This window comes from Phyllostomus discolor, chromosome 8 (genome assembly GCF_004126475.2).
Source record: "Phyllostomus discolor isolate MPI-MPIP mPhyDis1 chromosome 8, mPhyDis1.pri.v3, whole genome shotgun sequence".
Taxonomy (NCBI): Eukaryota; Metazoa; Chordata; class Mammalia; order Chiroptera; family Phyllostomidae; genus Phyllostomus; species Phyllostomus discolor.
In genome coordinates, this window is record NC_040910.2 from 63,793,030 (window position 1) to 63,808,569 (window position 15,540).

Genomic DNA, 15,540 nt, shown 5'->3' on the forward strand with positions numbered 1-15,540 from the left:
CGGGTGCGGGAGTGAAGGGCTTTGTCTATCGTCCGGGCATCTTTCAGCCACCTAAACAGAAAACTAGACACTGGAGAGCTGGGGAGTTGAAGGAATTGTGAGCCTAAGGACACTTTCTCCTTCTTCCCCAAACCTCCCTGCAGTGGATTCCCCACCCTCGGAACCAACTGAGGGGCTCCTAGAGAGTTACTGAGAGAGCGGGGGTTTCATCGCCCCACTGGGATGTGTCCTCAGTCGGGAGACTTGCCAAAGATGGACGGGGGCGGGAGCCGCCGTTCCCCACTGGGCACCGACCGGCGTGCGGCTCCTCTGGCTGCGGCAGGCAGAGGACCCCTGTGGGGTGACCTTCCTGCTGCTACCAGGAGGCTGCTAGCTGGGTAAGGGACCCCGAAGGAGGGTGCTGTAGAGGGCGTGGGCAGGAACTGAAGGATTGCTGCGATCTCCCTTCCCGGACTGCGTGGTGCCGGTGCTGCGGGGCCCTGAGGGCCAACTCGGGTCACCCACTGTGGCCTGGCCGCTTCAGCCCGGCCAAAGGAAGGGTTTTGCCTGGTTGGTGCCTCTCCTGCCGGCACCAGCGCAGCGGGGGGGAGGGGGACCCAGGCGACAGGGCTGTGGAGGGGGTGAGATCCTGTCCCCGTCCTTGGCGTGTACCCAGGCTGGAATCAAAGTGTTAAATTCTTCTCGACGGAGATTTCGGTACCGGCAATTGACCAGAAGTGATGGCAGCAGCTGGGAATGTTTCAAAGGATGGAAAATAAAGATTTCAGGAGGCGCCGCTGGAGGCAGTAATTGTAAACAAATTTAAAAAGCCATTTTGTATTCATACTTCACTTGGTCCAAGCACTAGTCTAGAATTAAAAGTACAAAACTCTCCATGGGAGAGAAAGTACTGCAGGGTACCAATGTGGCGCTGGCTCAGGTAAGACCCACCCAAGGCTGGACCAAGGCCTGGGGTGGAGCCAGCAGGGAGGAAGTGAGGGCTACTTAGGCTCCTACCTCACACACAGTCACAACAGAATGAATGAGCTGGCGTTTTGCTTTCAGATAATTGTGGAAGAATGAGCATCTGAATCTGAGAGCAGGGAGTAAGAAGGGACGGGGGTGAACAGGGAGGTGGGAGAGCTGACAATGAACAGGGAAAGGGGAGGGAGTCAGGACCATCTGGGAGTAGAACAAGGTCAACAGACACCATTAGAGCAATGGGAAGAATAACATCAAGACTTTCAGTCATCATTCTAAACAAGAGACTCATATATAAATAAAACCCCAGCTGTACGTGATTGACAAGAAGTGCATGCAAAGCAGCATGATAGAGAAAGGCTGGAAATAATTAGGTGTGCGGGCAGATGTAAACAAAAATAAGACAGGACTGGTGATAACTTTAAGGTTAAAACGTGATGTGAAGAAGAAAAGCAAAAATTAAAAAGATGAGTCATAAATCTGTACGAACGAAGCAAAATGATAGTTTTACACAAGGCAAGAGTATTAGAAGTATAAGGAGAGAGTTCATGACACATCTCTCAGAATTAGACCAAGTAAATAGAAATCGTGAAGTAATCAATAAATTTGATTTAATAGGTGGAAATTCTTACATGTATGAAGAAAACATACATCTTTCTCCCTCAATTGTTGAGTTTTCATAAAAATTTTTGTTGACTTAATTGGGGTGACGTTGAAAACATACATCTTATTATTCATGTACCCCTGGAAATGCTACAAAAATTAATCATCTTGTGACCATGAAGAAAACCTGAACCAATACAGAAAACTAGAGAAAAGGCCATATTTGTATCAAAATCTGATAAAATTGGTAAAAAATAATAAAAGTATGACCAATATAATATTAACTACTTGGACTTAGGAAACAAACTTCTAGTAAACACTTAGTAAACACTTCTAGTAAACACCTCTCCTTAAAGAGGACATTGAGAGGGAAATTCAATTAACTTCTGAGAGAGCAATGAAGATGAGAGTATTTCATCCCCAAATCTCTGGGACAGCACAAAACTGAATCCACCAGAAAATTAAATGCCTTCAGTATTAACATAGACAAAAATAAAAAGACCTACATACTCAGGGTAAGTAAGTACCAAAGGAAAGAAGGAAGAAAGAATCGACAAAGATAACAGAAATTAATGAACTAGAGGACCAGACAGGCATTTACCATCACATTTCCATGAGAAAGGACAGATGAGTATGAATCAGCCTTTGCACACCCGGGGACAGAAAGCCCAGGCTCACCATGACTTGCACTTTCCTTGCAGTAGGAAAAATGAGATAGTAGAAATATACCAGATTAGGAATGAGAAAGGAGATATAAGAGATTAAAAGAATTTTAAGGAAAGCATATGCAACACTAGGGCAAAAAGTTTGAAAACCTAAAAGAAATGGGTGAGGCAGACAGGTAGGAGCCTTCGATCAGGGATGCTGAAGTCAGTAGGAGGCTGTGGCTGGAACCTGGCTCTGTACTCACTAGCCAGTCTCTCACCTCTCTGTGCAGGAGTTTCCTCATCTATAAACTGCAGAGGATAAAGGTTTCTTCCTCTCAGGTGGTTGTGAGGATTAAATGAGTTAATACATGGAAAATCCATCATTACTGTTGGTATTTTTATTAAACAGTGTTAGCACAACAGGCTGTCCATCAAAAAGAAAGTAATATGGATTCTCTTTTACTTCATGTGTAAAATAATTTCTTTATGTACTCAGAGTGAATAATAAAACAAAAATCTTACAGAATATCTGAGGAATTAGATGAACAGCCTAGGATCAGAGAGGACTCTTGTCATCCAAATTAAAAAGGAAGAGTTCTATTTGGCTTTATAAATATTTTGTATAGCAAAAGATACCATAAATAAAGTCCACAGACAAATGACAGACTAGGGAAAATACCAGCAACTTATATGGCTACAGTACAAAGGGCTCCTAAGTAGACATTGACCAGGAAAACAGATCTTGAAGCAGCGAATGAAATCTTGCCCTTTCCAGACTCAAATACAGATCACCTGAGCCATCCTGAACCCAGTGCAGCTCTCTGGGCATGGGGCTGCTGCTCCAGAAACCCAAGGGCTCTCTGCTGCAGTGCCTGCATCGGGCTGGCTCGCACTCCCCTGCTGGTCTTCCATAGGGTTGCCTGTGGGGTGATCTCTGGCAACACCCATGAAATTAAAGATGCAAATATTCCTAGGATGCTATTACAAAGATAAAAATCACCTGAAAGTTCAAAGAAGTTTATGGAGCAGTGGTCAGAAAGTAGAAGCAAAGAGATATCCCACAAATGGGGAACATAATGACCACAGGCTTGTAAATATTATTAATATTAATATTAAACAGCCACCAGAGTGGGTAGAATTAATGCACCTGTCCTCATGGTTTTGGAGGGAGGTGCACCTGCATACCACTGAGTAGGACCAGATGAGGCAGGAATGTATTTGATAAGACCCTGTTTTTGAAAACAATGAGAGCCCCATTTGTCATGTACATTTTAACATTGTTGGACATTACCCAAGCGTTGAGAAAAACACAGGGAAAACATACTGGAGTTATTGGCGGTGCTGCCAACCGAGAGAGAGGCAAGCTGAGTGTGGGAGAAAGACTGGTCTAAAAAATATTCCTCACATTTATGCATTTTGTGGAGTTGTATTTGCGTGTTATTGTGCAGAAATGAAACTGGTTCTCGCCATTTGGGTGTAAACAGTTCACTTCATGTGTGATGGGAGTGCGCTCCGCGTGCTTGCCCGGATTCGGGGTGCGGCCACAAAGGAGTGCCTAGGCAGCTGCCCAGGCACGAATTTCTGCCAGCCGCGGGCCAGGCTCCCTTCCGGGAGGCGGGGCGGGCGGGCAGGCGGTCAGAGGGGAATGTGGCTGTGTCTTCCGTGACTTCCAGGCTGCGGTGCCTAGCTCACCGTGACTTGCACTTTGCTGTGGCTCTGCCCTGCCCTTGCCTTCTGTGCCACCTGGCTGCCTTTGGTCCCGACTTAGGCCCTGGCTTCCTGGGGGCTTCCTGGGAACCTGCACAGCAGGAAGGTTGGAAGATCAGGGTGAGAGAGAGGGGACCTCTCTCTACCTCCTACTTCTCTGCCCTCCACCAACTCCAGGGATGCAAACCTGCAGCTTCTCCCACCCGAAGCACTGTGGCCAGCAGCAGAGAGCTGCAAAGGCCTGGGAATCCTTTTGTACATTTTCCCAGGAGGTGGGGCCTAGCATCCAGGTCTTTCTGCCCCCTAAGCTCCCCTAGAGGGACAGGCTCTGTAAACAGTAGCAGACAGACTGATAACAAACAACAGCAACAAAAAAAACAAATAGAGTCATCTTGTGGCTCACCTGTGGGCATTTAAGAAATGTTGCCTAGGACCCCTCCTCCCAACTGCAAGGATTGAAGGGGACCCAGGAGCAGGGGCTCCTGGTCAGAAATTACATGCATCTGGGTAAAGCCAAGTTCAGCTTGCCCCACCCCATCCTTCCTCATCATCTCCCCATCCTCACCCCAACCAAGCCCTGGCAGTCACTCCTCTAGATTAGAAGGCCCCACTGTTGGTGCACCATCTGGAGTCTGAGTGTGAAGAACTCTCACCTGGCTGGAGAGTGCTGCTGTGGGGCCCCCCAGTGGGAAGCTGATGGCTGGGAGCAAGGAGGGCCTGCGCAGGGAAGTGCGAAGAGCAGGCTGCAGAGGGAGCCACTGTCTGGGTTGCATGGAGAGCAGGGAGGAAGGAGTGCAGTCCACTGCAGGTGGCCAGAGGCAAAGACCTATGTATACATATTAAATTGGGTAAGCAAGCATGTTTGGGGACTAAAACACGAGTGAATTTTGTAGGTAATCAATGTAGCTGTTTCAGAGGATTATTTTGCAGGGAATTTCACTTTCCGAAGTTCATTAATACATGTTGTCTCATCAAGATCCTACCACAATGGCTGGAGACTATGGCACAGCCACGTGTACTGATGGGGGAAATCAGACCCAGAGAGGGTGTCTTTTTCTGTCACATAGCTAAGGAGCCATGAAGCTATAACTCATTTAACCCTACAGGCTGCCTTCAAATGAGTTTTTGAAATACACTTTTTTCCCTGGCCTGTGTACTTGGTTGGTTGGAGTGCTGTTCTGTAGGACAAAAGGTTTTGGGTTTGATTCCCAGTCAGGGCACATACCCAGGTTGTGGGTTCAATTCCTTGTCAGGGCAGGCAAGGGAATGTACATCATATGTATCAATGTGCCTTCCTCTCTCTAAAAAGTAAAGAAAAAAATATCCTCAGCCCTCGCTGGTGTTGCTCAGTGGATTGAGTGCCAGCTGCGGTTTGATTTCGGGTCAGGGCACATGCCTGGATTTCAGGCCAGGTCCCCAGTAGGGGGCGTTCAGGAGGCAACCACACACTGATGTTTCTCTCCCTCTCTTTCTCCCTACCTTCTCCTCTCTCTAAAACTAAAAATAAATGAAATCTTAAAAAAAACAAAAGTTTGTACCAACTTTTAAAAGTCCTCATGTGAAGATTTTTTAAAAAATACACTTTTCACTTTAGAATTGATTTCGATTTACAGAGAATGGCTAAGGTAGTTGTGACAAATGAATGCCATCAGTGCATTAATGAACCAGTGTTGGCACATTCCTATTAACTCAGGTCTGTGCTTCATCTGGATTTCTTTAGTTTTTGCCTAATGTTCCTTTTCCATCTGGATTCTTCCCAGGAGGTCACCTACATTGTCACGTCTCCCTAGGCTCCCTTGGCTCAGACTTCCTTCTTTCTGGTAACTTGACAGTTCGAGGAGTGCTGGTCAGGTGTTTTGGAGAATACCCTTTACTTTGAGGTTGTCTGCTGCTTTTCTCATAATTGAACTGGTATGATGAGTTTGGGGCAGTAAGACCGGAGAGGTGAAATGCCGTTTCCATCACATCTTACCCATGGAGCATGCTGTCACTGGGACTTGTTACCGATGGTGTCAGCCCTCATCACTTGGTGGGTTGTGTTCCTGGGGTTTCCCCATGGCAGTTGCTGCCCCCACCTGTCCTCAGTGGCCTCCCTGGTAGGAAGGCATAGCCCCATCCTGCACCAAAGGTGAGGGTGGGAGGTTATGTTCCACCTTCTTCAGGGAGTATGATCTACATAAATGATTTTGAATTCTTCTGTAAGGGAGATTCCAAAAGGGTTTTCAATTCATTTTCCTATTTTCTTAGAGTGAAGATACTGAACATAATATAAATATTTTAATAGCTTTATTGATATGTAATTCAATACCATATTATCCACCCATTTATGTATATAGTTTAATGCTTTTTAGTGTTTTGTGTAGCCATCACCGCAATCTAATCATGAGCACTTTGGCCCCTAAAAGAAAGCCCGTGCCCAGTGACAGCCCCCCCACACCCCTCCTCCAGGCCCTTCCTCAGCTTTCTGTCTATGAATTTAACTTTCCTGGATGTTTCATGTGAGTGGAATCATAGAGTATGAAGTCATGTGCGACTGGATTTTCTTCCCTTAGCATAATGTTTGCAAGATATGTCCACGTTGTAGTGTGTGTCAGAACTTCATCCCCTCAAGGCTGAACACTGCTCCTGCGTTTTGTGCGTGCGTCGCATCTTGTCTCTTCATCAGTGCAGGTGGACGTTTGGTTGCTTTCAATTTTTGGATACTATGAAAAATGCTGGTATAAATATTCAAATATAAGGTTTTGTGTGAATATATGCTTTCAGTCTTCTTGGTTATATATCTAGCAGTGGAATTGTTGGGTCATATGGTAATTCTATGTTTAACTTTTTGAGGACCCGCCAGACTGTTTCCCAAGGCAGCTACACTGCATTCTTTTCTACTGCCACCAGCAGTGCAGGAGGGCTCCAGTTTCTCCATGTTCTCGGCATTTGTCATTGTCTGTCGTTTTAAAAGTATGCGGCCATCCTAGTGGGTTTGAAGTGGTATTTCACTGTAGTTTTATTTTGTATTTCCTTAATGACTAATGATGGCAAACATCTTTTCATGTGTTTATTGGTTATTTATATATCTTCTTTTAAGGAATGTCTGTTCAAATGCATTGCCCATTTTTAAATGGGGTTCTTTGCTTTTTTATTATTGAGTTATAATTGTTCTTTATGTATTCTGATACAAGTCCCTTATCAATAGATGATTTGCAAATATATTCTCCCATTCTGTGGGTATTTTCACTGTCTTGATGGTATAATTTGAAGCACAAATGTTTTTAATGTTGATGTAGTTCAATTATCTGTTTCTTCTTTTTTGGTTTATGCTTTTGGTCTTGTATCTAAGAAATAATTGCCTAACTCAAGAACATGAAGATGTTCTCCTGTGTTTTCTTGTAAAAATTTTATAGTTTTGGCTTTTACATTAAAGCTGATGATCCACTTTGAGGTACTTTTTGCATACGGTGTGAAATAAGAGTCCAGCTTTATTCTTTTGCATGTGGACATTTTGTCATCCCAGCAACATTTGTTGGAAAAACTGTTCTTTCCTCATTGAATAATCTTGGCATCCTTGTCAAAAATCAATTGACCATATGTGTTAGGATTTATTTCTGGATTATCAGTTCTATTCTGCAGATCTATGTGTCTCTCTTTATGTAAGTATCTCAGTCTTGATTACTGTAGCTTTGTTGTCGCTTTTGAAATTAAATACTCCAGCTCTGTTCTTTTTAAGATTGCTTTGGCTATTCTGGGTCCCTTGAGTTTTAAGATCAGCTTTTCTATCCCTATAAAAAAGCCAACTGTGACTGAGCGGAAATTTCATTAAATCTATAAACTGATTTGAGGAGTGTTATTATCTTAATATCACCTCTTCCAATCCATGAACATGTATCTCTTTCTATTTTTTTAGATCTTTAATTTTTTCAATAATGTGTTGCAGTTTTCAATGTACCAGTCTTGTGATTCTTTTGTTAAATTTTGTTAAATTTACTCCTTCTTGCCCTGGTCAGGTAGTTCAGTGGGTTAGAGAGTTCTCCCGATATGTCAAGGTTTCCAGTTTGATCCCTGGCCAGGGCACATGCAAGAATCAACAATGAATGCATCAGTAAGTGGAACAACAGTTGATGTCTGTCTGTCTGTCTATCTCTCTCCCTCTGCCTCCCTCCCTCCCTCCCTCCCTCTCTAAAATCAATAAATAAAAAACATTTTTAAATATTAAATTTATTTTCTCTTTTTGATGCTATTGTACATTGAATTGCTTCTTCTGGTCAGCATCCTTCCTCAGGGCTCTTCGAAGCTGTTCGTCTCCCTCATGCTTCCTCCCTGCCTACAGCGTCCAATCTGCCTGGGCCCAGGGCACCAGCTGCCCAGGCTGGTTAGAACCACCTGTGTAAGGAGACAAGACGCGGCACATTCGAGGTAGGGCTGGAGGGGCTCTGCTCTAAGGCACAAACATGGATTGTGTTGCTTCCTGTGGGGCTGCTTTGGGATGCATCTCACTTCTCAGGGGTCGGGGCACATTGGGTGGCTGCACCTATACTTTGGTGCCAATCCAAGCATGGATTGAGGTCCTGGTTCTGATAGGGGCTTAAGACTTGGGAAAATTTAGCTTAAGGTAAATAGTCATAAATCTAGCAAGTAATGTGTATGTTAAGTTTTTGTTTCAGTAACTACTGATAAGGCCTATCTTGGTGCCTGGGAGTAAGCAGATGACCTCTTGGAGAAGTCTGTACCAGGAAGAAGCAAGCGACTACCCTTCCCCCTTGGAGGCAACTGTTGAATTTCAAAGGCTTTCGCTGACACCTTGTTTGCCCTCCCCCAACCCCCTTATAAAAGAGCTGGCTGGGAAAGAGAGAGGAGGATGGTTTGTTAGGGTATGAACCCACCGTCTTCTCCTTCTCCTTCTCGTCTACTCGTCTACTCGGATCGCCGGCCATCTGAATAAAGCACCTATAAAAGATTCAATCACTGTCATTGCTTATTGGATTTGGTAGTGACAGGCAGCCCGGACACCGGTGTCTTTTCTGGTTACAGTTCTGCCACCTGTGAGTGCCTGGGCGAAAGTCCTTATGCACCTTCTTCCCCCTCCTATAAAATGGGGGTGATCATACCTTCCTTGTAGAATTGTGATCACAGGTCCCACTGTAAGGGTTCAGGAAACAGTTACGGTGACAATCAGGCAGCCTGGGCCTGGCCCAAGACTTGCCGTTATTTGATGACATCATGGTTGCCACTAAAGACATTTCGTTTGCCCCTGAGGACAATTTATTATAAGGTTTTATGCTGTTGCCCTAGCTCCTCAGACACTTAAAAAAGTGTAAACTTAATTTTGTGCCACATACCAATATAAAGTCTTACATTCAGTCCCTGGCTGGAGTAGCTCAGTGGATTGAGGGCGGGCTGTGAACCAAAGTGTTGCAGTTCGATTCCCAGTCAGGGTACATGCCTGGGTTGCAGGCCATGACCCCCAGCAACCACACATTGATGTTTCTCTCTCTCTCTTTCTCCCTCCCTTCCCTCTCTAAAAATAAATAAATATAATTAAAAAAAGGTGTTACATTCACACCATTGCCATGAATCTACCCAGCTCTGTTTAATTATAAAATACAATTTTTAAAATATGTTATTTATTTATTTTTAGAGACAGGGGAAAGGAAAGAGAAAGACAGAAAGAGAAACATCAATGTGTGGTTGCCTCTCACATGCCGCCCCCTACTGGGGACCTGGCCTGTAACCCAAGCATATGCCCTGACTGGGAATGGAACCAGTGACCCTTTGGTTCGTAGCTCAATCTACTGAGCTATACCAGCCAGGGCATAAAATACAATTTTGTGAGTATATATTGAATTAGGCTTCTGGACCCAATTCAGTGTGTGTGGCAGGGGGGAGTGAGGGGAGGATGCCCCGTAGCAACAAACAATTCTCAGACAGCAGTGGGGTGTACAAGAACTTACCAGAGGCAGCATCGGATGCCCCAGGTTACAGGGCCTGTCCTGTAAGACCTCAGATGCTGGGTATAAGCCCAGGCTCTTGCCTGTGCTTCTAACCTGCTGGCCATAAATCAAAAGGTCTCCAAGCTCCTCTTTGGGTTTGATTAAGCTGCTAGAATGGTTCACAGGACTCAGAAATGCATTACTTACTAGATCACTGGTTCATTGTAAAAGGACATAACCCAGGGACAGACAGATGGGAGAGATGCACAGGGTGAGGTATGTGGGAAGGCGTGCAGAGCCTCTGTGCCCCTTCCGGTGCTGCTCTCCCCACATCTCCACTTGTCCACCAACTCAGTCTGCACAAAAGAAGGCCATGCTCTGGCTGGGTAGCTCAGTTGGTTAGAGTGTTGTCCCAATACTCCAAGTTGGCAGGTTCCATCCCTGGTCAGGCCACATACAGGAATTAACCAATGAATGCATAAATAAGTGGAACAGCAAATTAATGTTTCTCTCTCTCTCCTTTCTTTCTCTAAAATCAATCAATAATTTTTTTAAAAGGCCTAAAAGCTGTCCTCCTGGGTTTTTATGGATGCTTTGTTACAGAGTCATGACTGACTAAGTCAGCGATTTTCAACCTTTTTCATCTCTTTCATGGCGTACGTAAACTAATCACTGAACTGTAGCATACCAAAAAAAATGTATTTTTCGCTTATCCTACAGAAAAATTGGTATGGTTTTGATTTATTCACACTGGATGACTATTGTTGTGTTGGCTGTTGTCATTTTTTATTTGACAATCTAAGGGACAGAGGTCAGTGTCCCTGACTAGAGTCAGGTATTGCATGTTTTATAAATTCTTGCTGCATACCTATTGAAAATCACTTAACTGTCATTGGCCACTGGTGATTGAATTTAACCTCCTATCCCTCTCCCCTCCTTGGAAGTCAGGGGGTGAGACAAAGTTTCAACCCTGTAATCACAGGGTTGGTTCCCTGGCAACTAGCCCCATCCTTGATGTTTCCAAAGGTCACCTCATTAGCATAACAAAACACACCTTTATTCTCCCAACAGTTAGGATACTCCAAGGGTTTTGAGAGCTGTGAGCTAGAAAGCAAATGAAGACATTCTAAATCACAATCACATAAATCACAATCTATTTACAAATTTATAACATGTAGCAGATGTTGAAGAGTAAATCACATGCTTTTCTTATAGCAATTTGGTACTTTTTAGATTTTCATACAGCTTAGTTTATTCATTTTAAACCCCATTTTCTTTTTTTTTAAGTATATTTATTGATTATGCTATTACAATTGTCCCAGTTTTTCTTCCTTTGCCCCTCTTCACCTGGTACCCCCTTCCCCCAGCAATCCCTCTCTTAGTTCATGTCCATTGGTTGTGCATATATATTCTTTTGCTTCTCCATTTCCTATGCTATTTTTAACTACCCCCATTTATTCTGTATCTGCCGATTATGCTTCTTAATTCCTGCACCTTTTCCTCCATTCTTCCCCTTCCCCCTTCTGCTGATAACCCTCCAAATAATCTCCATAGCTATGATTCTGTTCCTGTTATGGTTGTTTGCTTAGTTTGTTTTTGTTCTTGTTCTTGTTTTTGTTTTTTATATTCAGTGGTTGATAGTTGTGAGTTTGTTGTCATTTTACTGTTCATAGTTTTTATCTTCTTTTTGTTAGATAAGCCCCTTTAACATTTCATATAATAAGGACTTGGTGATGATGAACTCCTTATCTTTACCTTGTCTGGGAAGCACTTTATCTGCCCTTTAGTTTTAAAGGATAGCTTTGCTGGGTAGAGTAATCTAAGTTGTAGGTCCCTATTTTTCATCACTTTGAATATTTCTGGCTCCTCCCTTCTGGCCTGCAAAGTTTCTTTTGAGAAATCAGTTGACAGTCTTACAGGAACTCCTTTGTAGGTAATTCTTTGCTTTTCTTTTACTGCTTTTAAGATTCTCTCTTTATCGTTAACCTTTAGCATTTTGAATATGCTGTGTCATGGTGTGGTCATCTTTGGGTCCAACTTGTTTGGGACTCTCAGTGCTTCCTGGACTTGCGTGTCTATATTCTTCACCAAATTAGGGAAGTTTTCTTTCATTATTTTTTCAAATAAGTTTTCAGTTTCTCACTCTTTCTCTTCTCCTTCTGGCACCCCTATGATTTGGATGTTGGCATGTTTAGAGATGTCCCAGAGTTTTCTTATTCTCTCCTCGTTTTTGTATTTTTTTTTAATTTTTGCAATTTCTTAAAGAATAAACAGTAACTGCTTCAATCAGTGGCTCTCAAACTTCACCGGAGGCACAGGGTGCCCTGGCAGACGTGTGGTGACACTGATTGTGGGGCCTTCTACCAGCGTGTCTGACTGAGGGAACGGCTGGGCCTGGAAACCCACCTCCCTCACAGCTTCCCAGGGGATGCTGCTGCTGCTGGTCTGGGGGCCACACTTTGAGAATTCCTGACTTAGTCTTGTACTTTTGTAGTAGGTGACATTAAGTCCTCGGGTCATCAGATAGGTTCCCATGGGGTCACATTTGTCTCCGTCACTTCACTGTGGTTTAGGGTATGGTCCTCACAGACTCATGGGCTCAGAAATTGCCTGCATTGGCACAACACAAGCTGAATCCCCCATCTGGGGCAGCATAGATGTGAGCTGAGTTTCTAGGGGTAAACCAAGAGGTCAATGCGTTGTACTCACAAGTGAGATACTGCCTGCCAGGTGAGTCAGCCTAACAGCGGGTCTGCCCATGTGGACAACCTATGCGTTGGCCAAATAATGATCAGAAACAACAGTTTGCCAATTTACAACAACAAGAGTAACTGCCAAGCTAACTGTGCCAGAGTGCCCCACTCCCTGTTTGCAAATGGCTGGGGAGGCCAAGGTATTGGAAGATAACTTGGTGAGCATGAGCCAGCACCTCGCTTGCAGGGGGCAGGGTGGGCCTGGCTGGGCACAGCCTGCAGAGCCAGGATCGCCCTCTGGGAGGGCCGGCCCCAAGGAGCTTGGCCAGCAAAGGTTCTGTGGTGCTTCTTGTCTCACCAAGGCCCCCCTCAGGTCACATGGTCTTCCTCCAAACAAATGCTTAATTAAGTTGCTGCTTATTAGGGTCCCCTCCCAGGCCTGTGCCCAGAGAGTTCCATTTGGGCTGGAGTTTTGGGTGTTCCCGAATGTTCCATCACACGTTCACAAAAAGTCTAGTCTTTTACCCCTTACAAGAGGTGTTGTACCTGAGTTTATGGGTTCATCTCGCAGTTCCAAGTTTTCACTGGGCACCTCAGGATCTGGTCAGAGGCTCTTTTCCAGATTCTAAGTCCAGGCATTTTTTTCTACCTCATCTCAAAGACCACCAAGGATACTTGGATATGCAGCCTCAGGACGGGGGGCAGCAGGGCCCTTCTGAGAGTTTGCTCACATTCTGCCGGTGACTTCAGCTGCGGGGCAGACTGTCCAGGGCTCCAGGCCTCCCAGCTCAGGAAGGAGGCCAGGGTGTCGCCCCTACAGCCTGTGCATGACGTGTTCCTGCAAGTTCCCTGCATCCAAGCCCCTCCTCCTTGCCTGTCTATAACAGAAGGAGGGAGAGAAGCCCACAGACGCACTGTTCAATTTTTTTTCTTTCTGCTCTTAAACAGTACGTGGTTTTCCCCTCCAAACATCTAGTTCTAGCCTGAGTAAGCATTCCTTGAAATTTAAGCACAATAACTTTTTAAGCTAATTCTCTCTCTAATCTAAAAAAAAAAAGTCTGCTAGCTTTAGGTGAATTTGCTGAAAATCATCTAGCTAAATGACTGATAATTTCTCTTAGCCTCAGCTTAGACCCTGCCCAGCTCCCTCTGCAGGAGGATTTGGCATGCTGGCCAGTTTCTGTTATCTTCTGAGGTCTTTCTACGTGCCAGGCACTGTGCCAAGTGCTGAGGATATGTGAGTTGAACAGGAGTTGTGACCACTGCTTTCATGGAAATTCCAGTCTGTGCAGACACATGGAGCAGTGAAAAATAATCAACAAATAGTCACACAAACAAATATATGATTGCACTTTGTGACAGGTTCTGGGAAGTAAGGGAGGTATTATTTGGGGGGTGGCAGAGGTCAGAGAACCTGAGGTGTGAACAGGAACAAGAATGTAAGAGTTACCAGGGTACAGAATAGATGGAGAAGTGTTCCAGGGTAAGATAGCAGGTGCAAAGGCCCTGAGGTAGGAAACCAACTAGCCCATTCAAGGAACGCCAGTGGACTGGGACACAGTGATAGTGTTGGAAAGTGGTACAAAACAAGGCTGGTGAAGTGACCAGAAGTCAGGCCATTCACACTCTCAGGGATCAGGGGAGGTTTTTTCCTTAAGGGCAGTGGGAAGCCACAGAAGGGTGTTAATGGGGGAGAAATGGGCTGAGCTCCTCACTGCCCACAGGTCCCTCTGGCAGCTTTTTGGAGAAGGTGCCATGGAAGGCAAGCATGGACTCAGGGAGAGCCGGTAGGCAGCAATGACAGTGGCCCAGAGAAAAAAGTGACGACCTGGGCTAGGGTGAGCCACTGGGGATGGTGTGTTAGAGCTTTCAAAGGTTAATATCTAAAAAAGCATATATCTGTAACACTTTCTATGACAATTCAAAGCATGCCAAAACTGAAACTTAATAGTGATAATAAAATGTTAAATCTAAAGATTTTGTTCTCCATAGATATAAACAAGTCTTAAGGCTCCTTGCTCCATATTACCAGGACTTAAAAGTCATTACTTGTAACAATAGCAACAACAGCAACATTTACACAAAGTTTCAGTGAGCCAAAAGCTGTCTCAATCCCTTTCAGAGTCACAGTGGCCCTTGCTTGTTTGTTTCCATTTGTGGCCATGGTTCTCCTCAGGGCACAACTTCATGCTGAAAGATGAGGGAGGAAATGATGGACCCAAGGACCAAGAAGAGACGGCTCAGAGCCCATCTGTCAGCTTCTTTCCATTGTACCATTGTTCAGCTGAGGAAGCTGAGGCCCAGAGAAATTAAATAGTTTGTTGAAGGACAGACAGCTGATAGTGTTAGCAGTTGGATGAAAGTTTCCACTGAATTGAGGGGGAGCTGAAAATCAGACCTGGGCCAGGTTGGGGCTGGGGCTGTCAGGAACCCATCGAGCCGATGTCATGATGAGTCAGCTTCTTTGGCCTCTGGTCTTGCATCCTGCTCTCCACTCAAGGCAGTCCCAGCAGAATCTGGGTGGCCTCATGGGGACCCATGCTCACCTTGGCTCGTCTGCAGCTGAGCACGCTGGTTGACCACCTCACCAAGTCTACAAGCAGAGAGGAGGGGTCATCTCCAAAGACAGTCAGGAGTGGGGGTAGGGTTCCAGGTTGGCGCAGAGATGTGGCCCATCCACCTGCTCCTCCCCATCTCAGAGGGTGGCCCACCTTCTGCCCACCACCCAGCCTGGGTACCACAGGCGCCAGAGTCTGCCAGTGTTGCCTTCTGCTATCCTGGGATGTTTCCCATTTCATCCATCTAGATTGGGGTCTTGTAATTTCTTGTTTCTATCCCTGGAAATTGCAGCTTTCAGTCTAGACCTCATTAAGACCAGGGGCTCCCTAAAAACAAAAATCTCAGATATAGATCTCTATGCTAAGCTCCTTCACGCTGCCCTGCCCCCACAACCTGGCCCAGCCCACAAGGCCTCCTTGAGCCCCCAGTCCCAGAGCCTCATTCATCCCCTCA